Below are 8879 nucleotides of genomic sequence, written 5' to 3' on the forward strand. Positions count from 1 at the left end.
GTCTGATAGAATTCTGCATGAAACCATCTGGTCCTGTGCTTTTTTTGGTTGGAAGGCTATCTATGACCCCTTCTATTTCTTTAGGGGTTATGGGTCTGTTTAGATGGTCTATTTGATCCTGGTTTAATTTTGGTAATTGGTATCTGTCTAAGAAAATGTCCATTTCCTCCAGATTCTCCAGTTGTGTTGAGTACAAGTTTTTGTAGTAGGATCTGATGATTTTTTGAATTTCCTCAGTTTCTGTTGTAATATCTCCGTTTTCATTTCTAATTTTGTTAATTTGGATACTTTCTCTGTGCCCTTTGGTTAGTCTGACTAAGGGTTTATCTATCTTGTTGATTTTTTCAAAGAACCAGCTTTTGGTTTTGTTGATTCTTTGTATGGTTCTCTTGGTTTCTACTTGATTGATTTCAGCCCTGAGTTTGATGATTTCCTGTCTTCTTCTCCTCCTGGGTGAATTAGCTTCTTCTTGTTCCAGGGCTTTCTGTTGTTCTGTTAATCTTCTAGTGTATGCTCTCTCCAATTTCTTTTTGGAGGCACTCAAAGCTATGAGTTTTCCTCTTAGCACTGTTTTCATTGTGTCCCATAGATAGATTTGTGTATGTTGTGCCTTCATTTTCATTAAATTCTAAGGAATCTTTGATTTCTTTCTTTATTTCTTCCTTGACCAAGGTATCATTGAGTAGAGTATTGTTCAGTTTCCATGTGTATGTGGACTTTCTGCTGTTTTTAGTGTTATTAAAGACCACTTTAATTCCATAGTGATCTGATAGGAGGCATGGGATTATTTCAATCTTCTTATATTTGTTGAGGTCTGTCTTGTGACCAACTATATGATCTATTTTGGAGAAGGTACCATGAGGTGCTGAGAAAAAGGTATATTCTTTTGCTTTGGGATGAAAAGTTCTACAGATATATATATATATATATATATTAACTCCAATTGATTCAAAGCTTCAATTAATTTCACTGTCTTTCTGTTTAGTTTCTGTTTTCCTGATCAGTCCATTGGTGAGAGTGGAGTGTTGAAGTCACCCACAATTATTGTATTAGGTGCAATATGTACTTTGAGCTTTAGTAAAGCTTCTTTTATGAATGAGGGCGCCCTTGTATTTGGGGCATAGATGTCCAGGATTGAGAATTCTTCTTGTTGGATTTTTCCTTTGACCAGCAAGTAGTGACCTTCCATGTCTCTTTTGATGACATTAGGAAGTTGAAAGTCAATTTTATCTAAAATTAGAATGGCAAGACCGGCTTGTTTCCTGGGACCATTTGCTTGTAGAATTGTCTTCCAGCCTTTTACTCTAAGGTAGTTTTTGTCTTTGACACTGAGGTGTGTTTCCTGTATGCAGCAAAATGTAGGGTCCTGTTTACGTAACCAGTCTGTTCGTCTATGTCTTTTTATTGGGGAATTGAGTCCATTGATGTTAAGAGATATTAAGGAGTAGTGGTTATTGCTTCCTATCATTTTTGATTTTAATTTTATACTTGTGTGGTTATCTTCTTTTGGTTTGATGAAAGAAGCTTAATATCCTGCTTTTTCCAGGGTATGGTTTCCCTCGTTGTAATGGTGTTTCCCCCCTATTATCCTTTGTAGGGCTGGGTTTGTAGAAAGATATTGTGTAAATTTGGTTTTGTCATGGAATATCTTGGTTTCTCCATCTATAGTAATTGAGAGTTTTGCTGGGTATAGTAGTCTCGGCTGGCATTTGTGTTCTCTTAGAGTCTGCATGAGCTCCACCCAGGATCTTCTAGCTTACATGGTCTCTGGTGAGAAATCTGGTGTAATTCTGATAGATCTTCCTTTATATATTACTTGGCCTTTTTTTCTTACTGCCCTAAGCATTCTTTCTTTGTTTAGTACATTTGGGGTTTTGATTATTATGTGATGGGAGGTATTTCTGTTCTGGTCCAGTCTGTTTGGAGTTCTGTGGGCTTCTTGTGTATTCATGGGCATCTCTCTCTTTAGGTTAGGGAAGTTTTCTTCCATAATTTTGTTGAAGATATTTGCTGGCCCTTTAAGTTGTAAATCTTCACTCTCATCAATGCCTATAATCCTTAGATTTGGCTTTCTCATTGTGTCTTGGATTTCCTGGATGTTTTGGGTTACAAGCTTTTTGCATTTTGCATTTTCTTTAACTGTTGAGTCCATGGTTTCTATGGTATCTGAGATTCTTTCTTCTATCTCTTGTATTCTGTTGTTGATATTTGCGTCTATGGTCCCTGATTTCTTCCCAAGGTTTTCTATCTCCAAAGTTGTCTCCCTTTGTGCTTTCTAAGTTGTTTCTACTTCTGTTTTTAGATCCTAGAAGTTTTTGCTCAGTTCTGTCATTTGCTTGCTTGTGTTTTCCTGTAATTCTTTAAGAGATTTTTGTGTTTCCTCTTTCATGACCTCTGCCTGTTGATCAAAGTATTTCTTTAAGTGATTTTTGCATTTCCTCCTTATTGGCTTTTGTATTCTCCTGAATTTCTTTCAATTACTTTTGTGTTTCCCTTGTAAGGGCTTCTAATTTTTGATCCATTTTCTCCTGAATTTCTTTAAGTATGTCCTTCATGTGTTCCTGTACCAGCATCATGATCAGTGATTTTAAATCCAAATCTTGTTTTTCTGGTGTATTGGGGTATCCAGGACTTGCTATTGTTGGAGAATTGGGTTCAGATGCTGCCATAATGCCTTGGTTTCTGTTAGTAATATTCCTACGTTTGCCTTTAGCCATCTAGTTCTCCCAGGTGTTAGATGGTCTTATTGTCACTGGCTGGTGCTTCAACCTACTGTGGATCTTTGAGGTTATCTCTGCAACACTGGATGACTGGGTTTTCTCTAGCACAGATTACTGATATGATGCCTTCCTCTTTTGTGCTTTTGGAGCCCTTCTTAGTCTTGCCTCAAGCAATGTTATACTTAGGTTGTCAAGGTCAACCAGGTGTTCTGTGTCTGCTCTATTATGGAGTGAAGATGGTAGGTCACTCCCTTTGTTGATTCTCACATAGGACACAGGTCCCGAGATGGACTGGTTTGCAGATGAACCGCCTATGTGCTCAGTTCCTGAGTGCAGGCAGACCCCTGGCAGTTTGCACCACCAGAAATCTAAAGCTCAGGGTGATACAGTACCTAGTGACCCTTTTCTGTCCCAGCAGGCAGCAAATATGGCCCAACAGATTAAAATTAAGAATACATGTGGATGATTCACCATGTATCTTGGCTTCCTTGTGCTCCAGAAGTCATGGTGGGAGACTGGTGCCTACAATTTGTGGAACCTGAAAACTTCCTTAATCTGCAGTTGCTGTTCTGGCCTTCTGGGACTTTCAGCAGATGGTCCTGTCTCTACCAGGTCTCTATATGCTCAGCCAAATCTGAATAACTATAAATTATTTATATAGTTTAATAAATACAGTTTAATAAATTAAACTAAGAGCCCTTGAAGGTAAGGGCCAAGGAGACTCTAACAAAGGATCCAGAAGAGTTCCAATATTTGAAACTGGAAGAAAAATAAACAACAAAAAGAATCAGTGCTTCTCTGATAATCACTCCACAGGAAAGAGAAATGTGAACAGTACTTTCATCAGGGATAGAGATCAAGACCTTCAAGGACATAGCTCTGTACTTCTCATTGGAGGAATGGGAAAGTCTCAATTTTGCTCAGTGGCCATTATACATGGAAATGATGTTGGAGAATTACAACAATCTATTGTTTGTGGAACATCATCTCATATGTGGAAAACATGGGAAGGTCTTAGATCAAGACACAGAGTGCACTGTCCATGAGCATGTGACTACATAAGAGACATCTTACAAATGTAATGAGCTTAGCAAAGTGATTAATGAATCCACCTGATGTACACCTTATAAAACTAACCACAGAGATGCCTCAGTTCAATCTTCAAACCTGAAAAGACTTAAAACTGGAAAAACTAGAGAAGTTTCCATATATAAAGACTGTGGAAAGTATGTAAATGAGAGCTCTATCATTAAACTAAATCAAGGAATACACATAGGGAATAAAGAAAACAACAATACAGAATTTGATAAAGGTTTTGTCTCTAAACACAAACTGATAATAAAACAAAACAAAAATGGTAGTAAGCCTTACAAAGGTACTGAATATGTCAAATGCTTTACCCACATAAAAATTCTCAGATGTCATCAAAGAATTCATAAAGGAGAGAAATTGTATAAGTGTAGTGAATGTGACAAATGCTTTACTCAAAAAGGCTGTTTTAATATTCATACAGAGAATTCATACAGGAGAGAAACCATACAAATGCAGTCAATGTGACAAATGCTTTACCCAAAAATGCAATCTTCATTTACAACAGAGAGCTCATACAGGCAAGAAACCTTACAAATGTAGTGAATGTGACAAATGCTTTAAGTACAAATTCAGTCTGCAGCATCATCAGTGAATTCATACAGGAAAGAATCCTTACAAATGCAGTGAATGTGTTGAATGCTTTACCCAAAAATACAATGTTAGAATTCATCAGAGAAGTCATATAGGAGAGAAACCTTACAAATTCAGTGAATGTGACAAATGCTTTACCCGAAAATGCAATCTTAGAATTTATCAGAGAAGTCATATAGGAGAGAAACCTTACAAATGCAGTGAATGTGACAAATGCTTTACCCAAAAAATACAATCTTAGAATTCATCAGAGAAGTCATATAGGAGAGAAACCTTACAAATTCAGTGAATGTGACAAATGCTTTACCCAAAAATGCAATCTTAGAATTCACCAGAGAAGTCATACAGGAAAGAAACCTTACAAATGCAGTGAACATGACAAATGCTTTACGCAAAAATGCAATCATAGAATTCATCAGAGATTTCATACAAGAAAGAAACCTTACAAATGCAGTGAATGAAAAAAATGGTTTACCCATTATAGCTGTCTTAGAAAACATCTGAGAATTCATATAACAATGAAAATTTAGAAATTGCAGTGAATGAGAAAATCCTATACCAAGAATGGTCATTTTAGAACTTTACAGAAAATATATATATGAGAGAAATCTCTCAAATACAGAGATGGTATAAACCCTTTACATTTGTCCTGTCTCTTGTGCCACAGGCAATACATATAGAAGAGAAATCTCACAAATTCAATGTCTATGGAAATAATTTTGATTTCATTTCAGTTGCAAAAAAATCTGTGTATTTATAGTGAGGAAAATGTTTCCACCAGAAAAAGAATGTGGCATATGTTTTATGTAGGCTGTATTTATCACATGAGGTTCTACACTAGAGATTTATTATAAGTATACAAAACTTGTGACCAGGCAGTGGTGGTGCACACCTTTAATCCCAGCACTTGGGAAGCAGAGGCAGGTGGATTTCTGAGTTCAAGGCCAGCCTGGTCTACAGACAGAGTAAGTTCCAAGTCAGCCAGGGCTGCACAGAGAGCACCTGTCTCAAAAAAAAAAAACTTCTGATAACCTTCATGCCATATTCAAATCTTAGATAATGTCAAATATTTCTTCAGGAAAATATTCTGAATATGTGACAATATAGGAAAGTTTTACTTGTTCATCCTCAAATATTATAAGAAAAAGACAAAGTTGGGAAACCAGAAGAATATATTATTTTTGCATACTTACCTTGAAACTGAAATAAACCATTCAAAAGGAAAACTACTTAAGGTATGTAATACACTTTTCAAACTATTTAATAACACTGACAGCATTCTGTATGTGTAAATTACATGATGAAATTCAGACAAATTATACTTAAAAGAGGAACTGATACACTGAGCCACCAAAATAGGGTGTTCTTTATCCTACAGAGATACCTTCAGGGCCAGGCAGTGAAAACCTGTCATGAAAAAATGAGAGAGAAAGAGAGAGAGAGAGAGAGAGAGAGAGAGAGAGAGAGAGAGAGAGAGAGAGAGATGCCTACAAATATGCAGTGTGCTTGGAGTATCCAGTATTCATAATCTCTATCAAACAATTGTTTCAAGTTTCAGGATAACAACTATGTGTCCCTTGTGCTCTGGTCAACATGTCCTTCCCCATTATCCTGTAAGTAAATCCGATAAAGCTCACTGATTAATCAAAAAAGAATATATATCAACATACAAACACATATATAGGTACAATAACAACTGGCAAAAAAGAGGCCATGAATTTGAAGGCAAGTAGAGGAGATTATATAAGAGGGTTTGGGAAGAGAGAGAAAATGTTGTGATTAAAACCATCTCAATATTGAAGAAAAATGCTTATCCCAATCCCCTACTACAAGAGCACAGAAAGAGGTATATATTGGCCTTTACTCTACATTCAACTAGTCCTTAAAAAGCTGTCATCATCACTAAAATATATTGAAACAAATACAGAGACCAGGTGTTGCCTGGATGCCTGCTGAAGATACCGCTTCTTATTCCTCAGTACCTTGTCTGTTTTCAATGGGTGTGACAGTCAAGGAAGAAGAAGCTTCAGGTCTGTGGACAGAAAAGGTGTTGACTGCTAGCTCCAACTGCTTCACTAGAACCAAAGAGCAGATATTCCCAACCTAGGCCACTTAGAACACCATGATGCTGATTGTGACCTGCCATCTGCAGGTGAGTACCAGACTCACACAGGATACACAGCAATAGCCATGATGTGCATGTACTAGACACAGGTATCATGTTTCTGTATTGACACAGAGGCACAAGGAATGCCAATGAAAGCACCACTTTTGAAAGCACATCTCAGCTCTTCCTTCACGAGGTAGTCGGAAGCACGAATATCAGGCAGGCACTGACACTTGATCACAGGGGTTATCAGTTCCATTGTGTCACGGATCATCCTTCTCTTCATATCCCAGCACTAGATTCTGATCCTGAGGCATCCAGGAACAGGAAGGTATAGTGTTTACATAGGGAAGTTGTTAGGTAGAGCATGGATAAACTGGATGCCACTGATGCCATGAGGAACAGCTACAGCTGTAGTGATCTTCAACAGTCCTTGACCTGTAGTCACACAACAAAACAGAACAAGATATCAGATATCAAGGTAAATTGGGACTGCAAACAAACCCTCCTGGAGAGGGAAGGAAAGTCAGATTCTCATGAGACCCTGTTCTAAGATCAATTAACTTGTCCTGAGTCACCCAGCTTTGAGGACAGCTGCACAAACCTTAGAGATGCTGAAACACATAGGTGTGATTTATACAAAGTTCAGTAAAATTTTACAAAGCTCTGCTTCTTATCGGGGCTAGATCCAGTCTTTCTTTGTGCTGCAATATGCATCTTTCTGATAGGGTGGTGAATAAACTGTACGTTTGTCTTTTAGGAAAGCCAAAGTGTAAGGTTTTCCCAAGTCTAGAACAACATACCCAGTTTTGTGCCTTTTTCAGATTTCTTAAACAAATTAGTATTTTTCCATGAATTGGCAAGGTAGGAGGAAAGTATTATTAAACATGGATGTCAGGGTTGATAACACAGTTCCAGAAGGGAGACAATGAAACAAATGACAGGAAGAGGCCATAGGAGGGGACTTATGTCCCTCTTTTCAATGATTTGGCATAAAACATATCTACCAACAGGAAGTACCTGGACACCACAGAAAAAGAAAAACTTGACTGAACTGTGAAACCAGCTTTGCTTTTACAAAAACATCTGAAAACAGTGCTACAGGAGTAAGTGCTCACACGGTGGCCTGGGCAGGTGGTATTTTTATGTGTGGGGGAAATTTTTAAAATCTTATAATGTATTAAATTAAAGAACACAAGTCTCATCAATCAAAGGGCTTCAGAGTATTCTCAGATGCCATCTGGGACCAATATAAGACATATCTCAAGTTTCTTAAATCCACCAAATAATTTTTCCAGAAATGTAAATATTTTTAATTTTTTAGCATAATATCTAAGAATTGTTTAATTTAATATTTTTATTTGAGTTGTTACCATAAAAACTTCATGAAACTGATTCCTATTGAAATATGATATTTGGAGTAACCTAAATCTGTTCTCAGAACATGGTTACTAATAATTGGCCTCAGAACAAAATATGCTCTGAGATGAAAACTGTTTTTTTTTCAGAGCTGTGTTTTTATAACAACAAAGGGAACTCCACTTCTCCACTAATATTTGTCAATCTTGGACTTGTTGGAGTATGAGAAATACAGAGCAATTAGATTTCTTCTACATGCAGATATACAGTTAGACAGGCACCATTTGATGAAGATGCTTACTTTTTTCCAATGTCCCTTGTATGTTCTCTGTTAAAAACTGTGAGTGGATGGTTGATAGTTGTGTAGGCTTATTTCTGGGTCTTTAGGTATATTCCATTGTTCAACCTATCTTTTTTCTTGCCAATACAATGCTGTTTTTATTATATTATATCTATGTAATACAACATGAGATCATGGATGGTGATACTTCTAGATGTTATTTTATGGTAGAGGATTGTTTAACTATCCTGGTTTTTTTTCCACTTGAAGTGGGTAATTACTCCTTCAAAGTCTGTAAGAATTTTGTTGGAAATTAGTGAAATTGCTTTGAATCAGTAGATTGGTATTGGTAAGATGCCATTTTGTACATAAATCCTCTGAAGGCAGGAGCATGAGACTTTTGCATCTTCAAATGGCTTCTTCAATTTATTTTCTTAGAATCTTGAAGTTCTCTTCACACATGTATTTTGCTTGCTCCGCTAGAGTTACACGATTAAATTTCATATTATTTTGCTCTTTTGTTGGGTGTTATTTCCCTAATTACTTTCTTAGCCCATCTATCATTTGTGTAAAGGAGAGCTTCTGAATTATTTGAGTTTACTTTCTATCTAGCCACTTGGCTGAAGGTGTTTATCAGCTATAGCAGTGCTCTGGAAGATTTAAGGGTCTTTTATTTATACTATCAATTGTTCTGTGAATAGAGATACCATGACTTCTTCCTTTCCAACTT

The sequence above is a fragment of the Apodemus sylvaticus genome, chromosome 11, assembly GCF_947179515.1.
Source record: "Apodemus sylvaticus chromosome 11, mApoSyl1.1, whole genome shotgun sequence".
Lineage (NCBI taxonomy): Eukaryota > Metazoa > Chordata > Mammalia > Rodentia > Muridae > Apodemus > Apodemus sylvaticus.